General features: G+C 34.3%; 2 protein-coding genes and 2 pseudogenes across 2 annotated transcripts in view; all 4 read left to right on the forward strand.

Annotated features, from left to right (window-relative positions):
• Positions 1 to 17,084, forward strand: part of LOC126887262 (zinc finger protein 883-like) — a 151,072-nt pseudogene that overhangs the window by 117,094 nt on the left and 16,894 nt on the right.
• Positions 1 to 17,084, forward strand: part of LOC126887273 (zinc finger protein 665-like) — a 175,796-nt gene that overhangs the window by 63,484 nt on the left and 95,228 nt on the right. The gene's annotated exons all lie outside the window — the stretch shown is intronic.
• The window catches only part of LOC126887272 (zinc finger protein 233-like), a 113,020-nt gene that overhangs the window by 63,187 nt on the left and 32,749 nt on the right, over positions 1 to 17,084 (forward strand). The window lies entirely within an intron of this gene.
• Positions 3,001 to 17,084, forward strand: part of LOC126887264 (zinc finger protein 665-like) — a 44,623-nt pseudogene continuing 30,539 nt past the window's right edge.

The following is a 17,084-nucleotide window of genomic DNA, read 5'->3' on the forward strand; positions in this document are numbered from 1 at the left end:
TACCTGCAATTTCCATCTACAAACTTTAATGGATCTCCCAATTTTTAGAGTACCAACCAAAGTATGTAGGTACTATAAAAATTATATGTAACTTTTTAATATTTTAGATTTATTTTGATATTTTTGTAATTAATTTTTGATTTTGTAATTCATTGTAAGATATACATGATTTGTGTTTATTGTATTTTATTTATTAATATTTTTATTTGAACACATATAAAATTATATCACTATATATTATAAAAGTATGAAATAAATTGATTTGTATTTGACAATAAGTTTTTAATTCACTACACTAAGTTTGCAGCAATAACATTTCTTCGTATTCTCTATACACGTAACATACAACCATTATTTCGATTTTCCTCATCTGGAATCATTTTCGTTGGAACTTTATTATGTTCTTCACTTCTTCATTGTTTTAAAAAGAAAGATGTTCTTTCATAATCATATGAAATGTTTGAAATCAAAAAATATATTATAATGTTTGAAGTTTGTATTTCACTACACTAAATATGCAGCAATAACATTTCTTCATATTCTCTGTCCTTCTAACATACAATTATGTCGATTTACCTCATCTTGAAACATCATTGGAACTTCAAGATGTTCTTCACTTCACTATCTAAAAGAGGAAGATATTCAATCATACTATCCAATGTAACACAGAAAATAAATATAATGTTTGCATTTTTAGCAATTTTTGCACGATGTACCACGTAAAGTTGAAACACAATTAAAAGTGACTGATAAAAAAGCATAAAATAAGTTTTGTTTCAACTTTATAACAGTGAGAAGTACATGATCAAGTGCGTTCATAACAAGTCTATCCCTTTCGAATCCCTATGCAGTAGCTATTTCGACACTTTCAACAATCACATTTAGAAGTTCAAAGGATTGTATTTCTGTAACTGTACTTGATTCAGCATTGTTTTTAATTAGATCCATACATTTAATTGTTTAGGTAAAAAAAATGTTTCATTCAAAGATGACACATTCACAAATATGACTTTCGAGTCTCACTTAAACAGAATTTTTCTTGAGGATAATCTGGTTTTTACTAAAAATGTCAGAAGAATCGTTTTTACAAGTTGACACATTTGATTCTGAAAAGTCTTGGATAGTTTACTGGCTTTCAATTAAACAGGAATTCCATTTCCAATAACCTGGCTTTCTTTACATTCTCTAGTTTTTTGAGTTGTTGTATATTCTCATGTCTTTTGAGAGACCTTTTTAAAATAATTTTTTTAACTGTATTGGTACTTTTTTTATGACTTTAGCAAAGGAATTGCATTTGGCCTTAATCATGCATCTTTTGTTGGCAAATCTAATTAATAAAGAGGTAACATTTAATCATAAGCTTTGAAAACAGATCAAAAGTAACCTTAAAAGTACATGGCAGTTTATAAATGTCTATTGTATAATAATAATTAGCTTTCTTAAAATGAAGTGAACTCTTGTGATAGGATAAACATGTTTTAATTGTAATACTTACAGTTTTCCAGTCGTTTAATTGATCATTTTCATTTTATTCCCAAAATAAACAGTTACAACCACATAACCCCATTTGTAATAGGTAAACAAATTCGTTATTTATATGTTATTTATGCGACTTTTGCTGTTGAATCCAATTTTAGCACATTTAAAATATATTAAATATTGTTAGCAAATCGATTTTGTTCACTAATATCTTTAGAAAACGGCATTATAAGCAGAAAAAAACAAACTTTTCTATATGTAAACATTGTAAATGTCAGCACAATAGGTCCCGACGGCGGCCATGACACTTTGGCAGTTAGGAGGGGGTACGATTACGGTTTATCCCAATAGTGTCACTGACACTGTAGTACTGCCGACACACTGTTGCCGCACTGTTGAAAGTTCGGAGAACTATCGAAAAAAAATATTGATGACGCGCTGATGTAGCCTCTTAATAGAGTACATCTATTTTTAATTAAGTTAATTTAATTTTTAAATGAATTTTTGAAAACCTAAAAAATATTTAGTAAAAGAAATATTTTTTTGAGAAATTTTGATATATTTTCATTTTATATGTTTATATTGAAATAATTAACTTAAAAATACAAGTACCTATGTACTTTAAAATTATAATTTTGCAAATTATTAACTTAATTCAAAAATAAAATAATATAGGATACGTGCACGCGCATGTAATTCGTTCAGGTAAGTACATACTTACAAGAAAAACCAAAGATTTCAGTTCTTTTTCCAAAAATTCAAAAAAAAAATCCAAAATTTTTCCACTGGCCGTAAATTTTTTTTTTTTAATTTTTGGAAAATCTTAACCTCAAGCCCTTAAAAGATCTGTAAAGAGTGTGTTCACCAATTTTCAGATTAATTGACACAAAACTAACCGAATAAGACCGTTTTAAAAATTTTTGGTTTTCAACCCTTATTAAAAATAGGCTATATCTCATAAAATAATCGAGATCTAAAAAAAAATTTTAAGACCAATCTTTAAGGTTAAATCACTCTGATGACTATTTTATTTTTCACTGTTACATTTTTTTATTATTTGATTATTTTTAAAATACAGCACTTTTAATGAAAAACCAACCCTTATTTCCCTATTTTTGTAAAATGGAGACGGTTTAGAATTGTAAACTTTTTCTTATATAATAATAGACAATTTCAACTACCAATTACCAAATTTTCATCCTTCCTTTAATTTTTTTGAGGATTTTGCAAAGTTTTGTGTTCCTTGATCGGGCTAGTATAAGATCTTTGGATATGGGAGAGAGATCCTCCCTCCCACATCACTGATAATGACAGAAGTGTCAAAATTTTATAACGGTGGAGTAAACTTGCCTGAGGTTGGACCAATTACAAACAAGCATTACGGCGCGCTAAATTTGAATTACTCCTCTTGGTTTAAAAACAAAACTTAGTAGATTTTAGCTAAACATTTTATTTCCTAAATAAATGTGGCAACGCTGCTCACACTTAACCAGTCTTTCCAACTTAATTTACCTTAGCTTAAAAATTCCCACTTTTGACGCTTGAGGCCGAGACCACCCGAAACCCGAGAGGCATTGAATATTTATTTGTTTTGTTGTATGGTTGTATGTAGTTATTTTAATTACAAATACAATAAATAAATTCCTTTATTAGTTATGGAAGTTAAAAGTGAAATTAAGAAAGAGTTTACAGAATATGACCAAACATCAGAAGGTGATCTATGTACATCAGTAGATCTCCGAAACTTAAAAAATGAACCAAAGGAAGATTACCCAGGTGAGATGGAGAAGTAAATAATCGTTTACTTAATAATTTATGATCATAGGCATTTTTCAATTATCATTCAACTTATTTATTAGCTCTGGAAGCTATAGTTAAAAAGGAAGAGTTTGGAGGATACGACCAAAAAGATCTAGAGAATCTATCCACGTCAATAATAGATCTTCAAGACCTGAAGGATGAACCAGAACCAGAGGAAAATCAACCAGGTGAGGCATCCAAATAAATAATAAACATTGTGTAAATTAAGTTAATAGCGCGAGATACATTTTTGGGTAGATATTTGAGGCGATCTGAAAATTTTTCAGTAACCTAAAAATTGTATTAACAAATTATTTTGATGTAATGAATATTTTAAAAAATAAGATTCACGTTGCCAAAGCAAAAAAGACATTTATAAATTCTGATCTAACTCCCCAGCAACTCAACAAACTCAATAAAGTTAAAGAGGACCTCAAAAAACGCCAAGAACAAGGTGAGAAAGATTTATTTATATGATATGTTAAAGGTATTCCTGAAATTTGCAAAAATGATAATTCCACACAAGAAAACTAGACACAACGAAAAATATAAGCTCACCTCCTTTATTAATTTATTATCAAAATGTTGCTGGATTAAGAACTAAACTAAAGTCTCTGGAAATTGCCATAGCTCAATGTAATTATCATATAATCATTTTGGTGGAAACTTGGTTAACTTGTGATTATAGCGATGCAGAATTAGGACTTATTGGTTATAATATGTTTAGAAATGATCGCAATCCTGCTTCTACAGGAAAAACTAGGGGTGGAGGTGTGTTGATTGCTGTTAAAAATGACATAAGTGCGCAGAAAGTGATAATCCCTGATTGTGAAGTAGAACAAATTTTTGTATCACTGAATATTAATAATAAGTGCATAGTTATGGGTGGAGTTTATACTGTGTTACCTTGGTACCACGGTGGGTACCTTGGTACCGTGTGGTGATTATATAGTATTATAAAGTATACAAAAAGTATCTAGTTATAAAGATTTTCGTGTTATATTTCAGTGTGATTTATCTTTTGGTGAGCATGTAGAATATACAGTCGAAGCTGCTTATGAGAATACTGGTTATAGGAATTTCCCGATAATAGATAACGAAGAATGGATATGGGACAATGATGCGGATAAACTATTACCTGAGATAAGCAACAAATACCCAGGAACAATCCATCCAAAAAACTGATAAGCGAATTGGACGGAGAGACTTTGATGACGACCAGGAAAGGACATGGAACATCCAGTAATATGAAAGAGCAAACAACGAGGAAAACTAATAACAAGGAAGAAAAGAAAAATGAAAACAAATGTCAAACGAGAATAGGTACATGGAATATAACCTCAATAACAGGAAAGGAACGTGAATTAACAGAGGAAATGGAAAGATTTGAGCTGCAGTTGATAGGAGTAAGAGAGACGAAAAAAGTAGGAAATGGATTTGTCGATATTGGAGGGCAGCACATACTATACTATTCTGGAGTCCAGATAGGGCAAAAGAAGGCGTGGGAATAGTTGTAACGAAAGAAATGAATAGAAGAATAACCAAATTCAAACCAGTATCATCAAGAACCATATACATAAAAATAGAGTTAGAAGAAGAAGAATGTCGCATAATACAGGTATATGCACCGGTAGAAGGAACAGAGCAGGAAAAAATAGAACTATTCTATGATGAGATACAGAAACTTATTGATGAGATACAAGAGGAAAGCAAAAACATCATTTTACTAGGAGACTGGAATGTACGAATAGGAAATGATGAAAATATGGCATTAGTCTGCTTGGGAAGGTATGGAGAAGAGACGATAAATAGAAATGGTAGAAGAATGATAAGTTTCTGCCAAATAAATGACTTGTTAATAGGTAATTCTTTCTGGTATCAACCGAGAAACGAAAAATATACATACGTAGCAGAAGAAAGAAATGCGAGAAGCATAATTGACTACATAGTATATCCTCAAGACGCAGAACTAACGATACAGAATATAAAAACAGAGAATGAAGCCGAACTCGGTACCCAACACAGACTAGTGACAGCAGAGATAAACATGAAACTAATGGAAATAATAGAGAGTCCTCAATATACAAGAATAGCATTATATAAGATGAAAAATATGGAAATGAGGAGGTTATACCAAAGAGAGACAGATAAAATACTGGAACAGTATGAAAACAATGAGGAAATATGGAATATGGAAGAGAGATGGAAAAAATTGAGAGACACGTTATGGAACACTGCGAAACAAGTATGTGGAATAAGAAAGAATGGTAATAATAATAAAAGAACTGGATGGTGGAATAAGGAGATAAAACAAGCTGTAAAAAGGAAGAAAGAAATGTGGAAACGATACATAAACACAAATGAAGAGCAAGACAGAGACGAATACAGAAGACAGAAATATAGTGAAAGAACTAGTAAAAGATGCGAAGAAGAAGAGCTGGAAGGAATTCGGTGAAGAATTGAACGAAGGTTTTGGGAATAACAATAAACAGTTTTGGAATAAAATAAGAAGCATGAAAGGAACAACAAGGAAACAAATAAGAGGAATTAGAAATGAGCGAAATGAATTGAAAACAAACATACAAGACATACTAACCATATGGAATAAGCACTATAAAGAAAAATTCGAGGCAAGTAACCAACAAGATGAGGAGAGAGGACAGCAGGCAAGAGAAGTCGATAGAGACAATTGAGTAGACGAAATTCATATCAAAGATATTGAAGAAGGATTGGCAAGAATAAAGATTGGAAAAGCGGGAGGTGCTGATGACATAGATCCGGAGATGGTGAAGTACGTGGGAGAACGAGGCAAGCTTTGGCTGCTGCAAATAATGAGGGAAGCATGGAGAACAGAAAAGATACCGGAAGACTGGGAAGAAAATTTATTGATACCAATACACAAGAAAGAGACTGTAGAGAAATATACATAGATGCAGCGCTGACGTTCAAGGAAGCAAAGATACAAAAAGAAATCAGAGACATAGCAAAACAACAGATAAGCAAAGGAGCAAAAGTAAAAATCAGATACCAGAAATTAGAAATAAATGACAAAGTGCTAAAATGGAATGCAAGAGAAAATAAACTTATAGAAATTGAAAATGTCCCAAAAAACTAGACAAAAGAGAATGGATGGATGAAAAGGAAACAGACAATGCAAACGAAGAGGTAAATGAGTCACGGTATATTCAAAATAATAAGACAAATACAAAAAAAAGGAAGAGAATTAAAAAAATGACAAAAAAATTGGAACATGGAACGTCAGGACACTGCTAGAAGAAGGAAAAATGGAAGAGCTAGCGACACAGTTGAAACAATACAATATAGATATTGCAGGAATTCAAGAAACCAGGTGGGGGGGACATGGAAAAATCGAAAAAGAAAGTTATACAGTATGGTATGCTGGAGAAGAAAAACAAGGATATGGAGGAACTGATTTTATTGTGTTAGGGGAAATGAGGCATAAAGTTATGGAATTTAAACCCATAAGTCAAAGATTATCATACATAAGAGTAAACAGCAAACCGAACAAGTTGTCCATAATAAATGTCTATGCACCCACAGAAAACAGTGATGACTTAATAAAACAACAGTTCTATGAAACACTAGAAGAAAATGCCGGAAAAATCCCGGGAGAAGATATATTAATTATTATAGGCGATTTCAACGCACAAATAGGTAAAGAAAAATGCTTTAGGGAGGTTACAGGGGAAAACTCATTACATAGCACAACAAACAATAATGGAGAAAGATTATGTAATTTAGCAGCGGCATTAAACATGGACATAAGTAGCACGAGATATAAACACAAAAACATACACAAGATAACAAAACTAATAAATTGAGGTAAAAATAAAATAAAAATCTGTGGCTAACGGACCCGCATCCAAGCCATTTTTTCACACACACACACACACACACACACACACACACACACACACACACACACACACACACACACACACACACACACACACACACACACACACACACACACACACACACACACACACACACACACACACACACACACACACACACACACACACACACACACACACACACACACACACACACACACACACACACACACACACACACACACACACACACACACACACACACACACACACACACACACACACACACACACACACACACACACACACACACACACACACACACACACACACACACACACACACACACACACACACACACACACACACACACACACACACACACACACACACACACACACACACACACACACACACACACACACACACACACACACACACACACACACACACACACACACACACACACACACACACACACACACACACACACACACACACACACACACACACACACACACACACACACACACACACACACACACACACACACACACACACACACACACACACACACACACACACACACACACACACACACACACACACACACACACACACACACACACACACACACACACACACACACACACACACACACACACACACACACACACACACACACACACACACACACACACACACACACACACACACACACACACACACACACACACACACACACACACACACACACACACACACACACACACACACACACACACACACACACACACACACACACACACACACACACACACACACACACACACACACACACACACACACACACACACACACACACACACACACACACACACACACACACACACACACACACACACACACACACACACACACACACACACACACACACACACACACACACACACACACACACACACACACACACACACACACACACACACACACACACACACACACACACACACACACACACACACACACACACACACACACACACACACACACACACACACACACACACACACACACACACACACACACACACACACACACACACACACACACACACACACACACACACACACACACACACACACACACACACACACACACACCAGGCAGGTGTGTCCCCTCCAGGCAGTCTGGAGGGGAATCAAATAGACCATGTACTTATTAAAAAGTCACACAAACAGTCGATAAATGATGTGAGATCTCACAGAGGGGCAAACATCGATTCGGACCATATGCTAGTGATTGCAAAATGTATAATAAAAACAACAAAGAATAAAAGACGAAAAGCACAGGGAAGATGGGACGTAGATAAATTGAAAGATAAAAGAGTAAAAAGAAGATTTGTAAAAGAAGTAAATGTAGAGATGCAGTTCAAGGAGGAACAAGAAATGGAGGAGCAGTGGAAAAAAATCAAACATGGAATAAACACTGCAGCAGAGAAAGTATGTAGTTGGAAAAATGCAAAATGAAAGAAGAAACAATTGGTTTGACGAAGAGTGCAAACTAGCAGTGGACGAAAAGAATAAAACAAGATTGAAATGGCTAAGCACAGGTAAAGAAGAGGAACGAGAAAAATACCAAGATCAAAGGAAAAAGACAAAGAAATTGTTTAAATCAAAGAAAAATAAAAAAGTAGACGAAATTATGAACGAGATCGAAACAGAAAATAAGAGACACAATTCAAAACCACTGTACCAATACTTAAAGCTAGGTAGTAGAAAACGGACAGCTAATGTAGTCATAGAAGCAGAAACATGGCAGAAGTATTTCGAAGAAATGTATCAAGAAACGGATGTAGAAGAAGAAAGAGAAATAATAATGAACCCGGAACAAGGTGAAGAAGAAGAATTGACCTATACAGAAGTAAAAGATACAATATGCAAACTGAAAAACGGGAAAACAGCGGGAGACGACGGAATATGTGCAGAACTTATAAAATACGGGGGTGAAGCACTATACAGAAAGATTTATGAACTAATACAGAATATATGGAATAAGGAAACAATGCCCGAAGAATGGAAGAAAGGAATTATTGTGACAATCCCAAAACAAGGAGACCACAGGATATGTAAAAACTACCAAGCAATTAATTTACTGAATGTAACATATAAAGTACTGACTGGTATAATTAGAGACAGACTAACAATATACACAGAATAAAGCATAGGAGACTACCAGTACGGTTTCAGAAAAGGAAGATCCACGATAGATGATCCATACACTAAAACAAGCGATAGAGAAAACATACGAGTACGACGGAGAAGCACATATACTTTTTCTAGACTTTAAACAGGCTTTTGACAAACTAAGTAGAAGAAAAATGATCCAAGACTTACAAGAGAGCAAAATACCAAATAAAATTATAAGAATGATAGAAATGACAATGCGAGATTCCCAAGCAACAATAGACACCGGAAGAGAGAGAACAGAAATAATAAAAATTAAAAATGGAGTAAGACAAGGAGATGCGCTCTCAACTGTACTATTTATTCTATCATTAGATAAGATAATAAAAAAGTTGTCAAACGCAGGAACTATAAATAAAAATACAGTACAAATAATTGGATATGCGGACGATATAACCATAGTAGCAACAGATAAAAAGGCATTAAAGAAAACCCTTCAAGAAATAGAAAACGAATCCAAACTAAGAGGACTGGAAATAAATGAAAATAAAACAAAATACATGAATGTAAGTAAAAAAAAGAAGACGCAACTGACAGAAATGACAATAGACGCACACAGCTTCGAAGAGGTTGAAACATTCAAATATTTGGGAGTATTAGTCAACAGAAGAAATGAAAGTGTAGATATGAAAAGAAGAATTCAAGCAGGAAACAAAGCATTCTACAGAAATAAAAAAATTTTCAAAGATAAGAAGATAAGCCGAAATACAAAAATGAAAATCTACAAAACGACCATAAGACCAATAGTGCTATATGCTTTGGAGACATTCACATTAACAGCAAGAGAAGAAGAGCAGCTGAAAGTTTTTGAGAGAAAAATTATGAGAAAAATTCTGGGACCAAAGAGGGAAAACGAAGAGGATGCAAGGCAATGTGTACAAGAATTCATCTGTACTCAGTAGATATATCTTAAAAACACCCTGTAATTATCTACGATAATTACTTTCAGTTATTTATGTCATCATAACAATATTACAACCTTCATTCGATTATATAAATATTGTTATCCTAGATCACGATTCACTAATAATTGCAGAGTCAATTATAAACACTTTTCATGGTCGATGCTGAATAGGCATTTCTAAATATATAAACAGCAAAACTATAACAAGGGAATTCTTATTATTATATTAGACATTCGTCATTCTATTTTTGAGCAGACGTAATATTTCCACATTAAAGATAGTGTCTCTTTCTTCACGAGACGTTCTTTGGGTGCGGTGCTACCAGCTTATGCTCATGCGAGTGTAAATAAAACAACTCAACAAGTAAAAGCGTATCAATTATTCCACCCCTCGGATAAGGGATAACCACCCTCACCGGGAGCAGATAGCCTTAGTGCCCAGGGCTGTCATATGGCGATCCAAGACCAGGCGAGAACTCAGAACTAGCAGTCTAGAACGAGAAATGGGAAAACACGTCAATGTTCAGGCACCTAGACCACCTTAGACAACAGTGTGGTATGTAAAATGGATGGAGACATCAGGCCGACGCGGAGCTGAAAATGGAATAGTATGGAGATGGAACATCGTGGGACAATGGACAATGGACAATGCTATGGAACGTGCAGCGAGGACTTGTGATACGAACAAAGACGTGTAAAAGTGGTAAGTCCATATTAGCTATTTTTATGGTATTTCCTGATTAATATAAAGTATAAACATTATGTGCTACCTTAATTACATTAATATATGTTTCAAGTTTACCTATTTTTACTTAATTATTCTATTCTATTACCAATATTTATCAATATACAAAGATTTTTTTTTACCCTCATATTAAGTTATTATAGGACGCAATGATACAATTTTATATGATTTTTTTACATATTTATCAACGTATACTTTATCCTTGCTGACTTTTATTCATTTATTATTTGACTACTGATTTTTAGTACATTTTTGCAATTTTTTTATGATTTTAATATTTGCTATCGTAAATATACCTATCAAAATAAATATACGATATATAACAAATATACGCTATATGCATAATACATTTAAATTATTATTCTAACTACTTATTTACAAGGGTTAATATAACGTTAATACCACTGCAATTTTTACATATTTTTACCATATATTGACGTATTATTTTATCTCCATATTTTTTTACTATATATCTATATACTACATATCTATATACACCGTAAGACTATCGAATTTATATTTTCGCTAAGAAGTGCAGAAGCTGAAAAAAAATTATGTATAAATGAGTAGCAACAAAGTTACTTGGGAAGATTTTGTCAAAATAGTTGAGGAAATTGCACAAGAAATAGACAGGCAAAGCAGAAGAGTCTTAAAGAAAAAAGTTCCGAAATCTAAGGACATAAAGGAAGAAGTAACGACACAGCTAATTAAAGCTTATAACAAGTTCACGCGATTGACTAGGAAAAACTGGGAAGTACTTTCGGACAAACAAAGGGAATCGTGCAACAAATATTTTGGAAAAATCAGAGACAAAGTTATACGATCATTTCAAGCAGTAAATGTGAGAACAGTGGTTCCAAGTTCAATACATCAACCAATCGACAAGGAAGTTGAAGAGGAACAAAGCGATGAGGAAATAGAAGAAGGAAAAAGCGACGAGGAAGGAGAAGAAGAAATAATTAACGACGAAATAAAAGAGGAAAAAGGTGACATAAAACAAGATATAACAATATTAAACATGGCTTTGACAATCAATGAATTTTTGAATATCGCAAGCAAGATATTGCCCAACGAGTTCGATGGAAGCGCAGGGAAATTACAACCATTTTTAGACGCACTAGAACTACTTGGAAAATTGGCAGAAGGTCATGAAGACACAGCTGTAACGCTAATAAAAACGCGACTCACCAATAAGGCTAGGAACCTAATAACCACAGAAGATACGATTCCACGGATAGCTGAAGCACTAAAGAAAGAATTAAAAGGTGATAATCCGAAGAATTTAATAGCCAAATTAGCCAAAAAAAGGCAAGGGCATAGAGATGCAGCAGTGTACACATCTGAAGTGGAAGAGTTAGCAGAACAATTAAAAGTAGCATACATAGCGGAAGGAATGCCACTTGACTTAGCAAAGAAATATACGACGGAAGCAGTAGTAACAACAATGAAACGAAACGCTAATGCAGAGAAAGCTAAGCTAATACTGGAAGCAGGTAACTTTACATCACCGCAGGAAGTAGTATCTAAATTTTTGTCGATCAATACGACTGAAGAAAATGCACAAGGAAGAGTCTTAAATTATAGGACAAACTACGAGAATAGGAGAGGACAGCAGCAATACAGAAGAGGATACCATAACAAATATGACAGAGGAAGAAGAAATAACTTCGGACAACGGAACGAAGGAGAAGCAACGGACAATCAACGAAATTATTCGAACAGAGGATACAGACAATTTAACAATCAAACATACAGAGGAAACCAGAGAGGCGGACGTAACAGGAACGTAAGGTTACTAGAAATAGAGGACAGTCAAGAAGAGCAAGAAACCCAGCAGTTGGGGTTTTGAATGAACAAGAAGTTGGAAGCACACAGGCAGAAATAAAATATAACATTTACAACTTCGACCTAAACCTAACGAACTTCGTACGAATGAAAACAGGAATTCTTGAAAACACAAGCACTTTTATCATAGACACAGGAGCTGACAAAGGCGAAAATAAAAGGAGTCACTAAAGGAGAGTTGCAAACAATGGGAGAAGTTGAGACAACACTCGAAGTAAAAGGAACTCGATTCGAACACATCTTTCAATTGGTAGAACCTAACTTTCCAATTCCAACAGACGGAATCATTGGGAGAGACTTTATTTCTAACTTTCAATGTATACTAGATTACGCAAACCTTAAAATGCACATTAAAGAGGACAACGATTGTTACATTAGTACGAAAATTCTGGATAATATAGACAATGACACCATAATAATACCGCCTAGATGTGAAATTTACAGAATCGTAAAAATTTTTCAAACGTTAAAGAAAGACAGGATAGTGGAACAGCAAGAAATACAACCAGGAATATTCATAGCAAGAGCAATTATTTCAAGTAATAATCCATACATCAAAATTTTGAACACAACGTACGAAACAGTAAATGTAGACGCAAGCACAATCAGGACGTTGGATATTAAACTATTCAATATATATAGGCTAGTCAACGACAGCAAGGACAGAAAAAAAGAATTACGAGAATCACTGAAATTAGACATACCAGAATACATACGAGACAACTTAGTATCGTTATGCGAGGAATATTCGGACATATTCGCCCTAAGGCATGATATGTTAACCTGTAACAATTTCTACGAACAAAAACTAAGAGTTAAAGACCAAACTCCGGTATATATCAAGAATTATAGGACACCTCATGCGCAAACAGAGGAATTAAATCGACAAGTACAAAACCTAAGAGACCAAGGAATCATAGAACCATCTACATCCGAGTACAACAGCCCAGTAGTACTGGTACCGAAAAAAGCTATAGATGGAGGAAAAGCATGGAGATTATGCATAGATTTTAGACAACTGAACAAGAAGATAGTTACAGACAAATTTCCATTACCAAGAATAGATTCGATATTAGATCAACTAGGAAGAGCAAAATGGTTTTCAGTTATAGACTTAATGTCAGGCTTTCACCAGATACCATTAGAAAAATCATCGAGAAAATACACATCGTTCAGCACAGAAAATGGAGCATTTCAATTTACCAGATTACCTTTTGGATTAAATGTAAGCTTAAATAGCTTTTCAAGAATGATGTCAATAGCATTTTCAGGATTAACACCAGACAAAGCATTTCTTTACATGGACGATATCGTAGTAATTGGAATATCCGAAAAACATCACTTAGACAACCTGAAAAAGACATTCGAGACATGTCGAAAATTCAATTTGAAACTTAACCCAGGAAAATGTCAATTCTTTAGAAGGGAAGTAACATATTTAGGACATGATCTTTCTCAAGAGGGAGTATCACCAGACAAAGCGAAGTATGCAGCAATTGAACAATATCCGACACCTCAGACAGCGGAAGAAACAAAGAGATTTGTAGCATTTTGCAATTATTACAGACGTTTTATTAAAAATTTTGCGGAAATATGCAGACCACTCAACAAATTATCGAGGAAAGGAGTAGAATTTTCGTGGACCGAGGAGTGTGAAAAAGCATTCAAAAAGCTTAAAGCATCTCTGACGAAACCACCAATTTTAAAATATCCCGATTTCAACAAACAGTTTATCTTAACAACAGACGCATCCAATGAGAGTTGTTCAGCAATCCTAAGTCAAGATTACAACGGAATTGACCTACCTATAGCATATGCATCAAGAAGTTTTAGTAAAGGAGAATGTAATAAACCTATAATCGTTAAGGAATTACTAGCGATTCATTGGGGAATTAATTATTTTAAATATTATCTATATGGAGCACCAACATTCAAAGTAAAAACAGACCATAAACCTTTGACACACCTATTTGCAATGAAAGAACCAACCTCAAAACTCACGAGGATCAGATTAGACCTAGAAGAATATGACTTCGAAATAGAGTATATAACAGGGAAAAGTAACTACGCAGACAGCCTTTCAAGAATAACATTGCATCAACTAAAAAACCTATACATAGACAACGCCCATATACTAGCTATAACAAGAGCTCAAGCAAAAGAAAAGGAGAAAGAAGCAAGACAAACAAAGGCTGAAAGTGAACTCGCACTACAGCCAGAAGCCACCAAACAGACAGTAAGGAAGGTACTAAATAATTTAGAGGCGGATAGACTACCAATTTTGTCCTTTGGAGCAGAACTAATCTCACCAAGACTGAGCATTAGGGCCAAAAACAAAATAAAATGCAGCAAAAGCATAGCCACAGGATTGAATCATTTCGATTTAAACCAAGCGTTGGTACAGCTTGATAAGCTGGCGGTAGAGAATGCAGTACGTAAAGTAAAAATATACGTAAATGATATTATTTTTAAAATGTGCACAATTGATGAATTTATTAAAGAAGGAAATAAAAAATTGAAGAATATAGAAATATACATATGTGAAGTACCAGAAACAATAAAAGATGACAAAGAAAAACACAGATTAATAGGAGAATACCATAATCACCCGATGTTCGGAGGACACGTAGGGAATAACAGACTAATTAAGAAGCTAAAGGCAAGATTCCGATGGAAAAATTTGGAAAAAGACGTAAGAAAATACGTAAAACAATGCCACAAATGTCAAATTAACAAACCGAAAAGAACACATGTCGAAGAGTTCGTGATATCGGACACATCTTCCAAACCATGGGACATAGTATACATAGATACAATAGGTCCATTCACGAGAAGTAATGAAGGTAATAAATACTGTATCACAATGTTGTGTGAACTGACAAAATACGCGGTCAGCATACCAGTGTGCAATAAAGAAGCAGAGACAATAGCAAGAGGAATCTTTGATCATTTCATACCAACATACGGACTCATGAAGCAAATAAGAACAGACCAAGGCACAGAGTATAAGAACGAAGTAATGCAGGAATTAACAAAGCTATTAAAAATAGAACACAACTTTTCAACGGCATACCACCCACAGTCCATTGGAAGTTGCGAAAAACTACACAGAACGTTGAACGAGTACGTAAGAGCATTCATAGACGAAGACAGAGAAAATTGGGATGTGTGTTGCAGAATGTTCACATACTGCTACAATACAACCCCTAACGCGTATCATGGATACACACCGTTCGAACTGTTATATGGCAGGAAGGTTAACCTACCGGAAGACCTTACACATGAGATTCAACCATGTTACAATATAGATGCCTACTACAATGAGTTACGATACAAACTACAAAGCGCACACGAGAGAGCCAGAACCTTCTTATTAAAACACAAAAAAGAGCGGCAAGAAAAGAATAAGCTCAAAGCAACACCACAACACTTTAAAATAGGAGACCTAGTCCTTGTAAAAAGGGAAGAGAATGGTAAGTTTGATAGTCTTTATGTAGGTTCTTTCACGATAACAGAAGTAAATAACGTTAATTGTAAAATCAGAATAGAAAACAATAAAATCAAGGAAATACATAAGAATAGATTATATGCTTACAATCCGAAAACACAGTGAGTGACAAGTGTTACGAAACAATGTTGTTAAACGAACATTTTATATTATTTATGTATTTGCGTAGGCTTAGGAAGTTTGTATATAAAATAAATTTTTTGTATTGATTACAACACAGTATGGGTTGGTAGCACGACTTGCAAATTTCCCTCCCCGTAGTCGGAAAATTCCTAAAAAGGGAAGGTGTACAAGAATTCATCTGTACTCAGTAGATATATCTTAAAAACACCCTGTAATTATCTACGATAATTACTTTCAGTTATTTATGTCATCATAACAATATTACAACCTTCATTCGATTATATAAATATTGTTATCCTAGATCACGATTCACTAATAATTGCAGAGTCAATTATAAACACTTTTCATGGTCGATGCTGAATAGGCATTTCTAAATATATAAACAGCAAAACTATAACAAGGGAATTCTTATTATTATATTAGACATTCGTCATTCTATTTTTGAGCAGACGTAATATTTCCACATTAAAGATAGTGTCTCTTTCTTCACGAGACGTTCTTTGGGTGCGGTGCTACCAGCTTATGCTCATGCGAGTGTAAATAAAACAACTCAACAAGTAAAAGCGTATCAATTATT

Source organism: Diabrotica virgifera, chromosome 6 (genome assembly GCF_917563875.1).
Source record: "Diabrotica virgifera virgifera chromosome 6, PGI_DIABVI_V3a".
Classification (NCBI taxonomy): Eukaryota; Metazoa; Arthropoda; class Insecta; order Coleoptera; family Chrysomelidae; genus Diabrotica; species Diabrotica virgifera.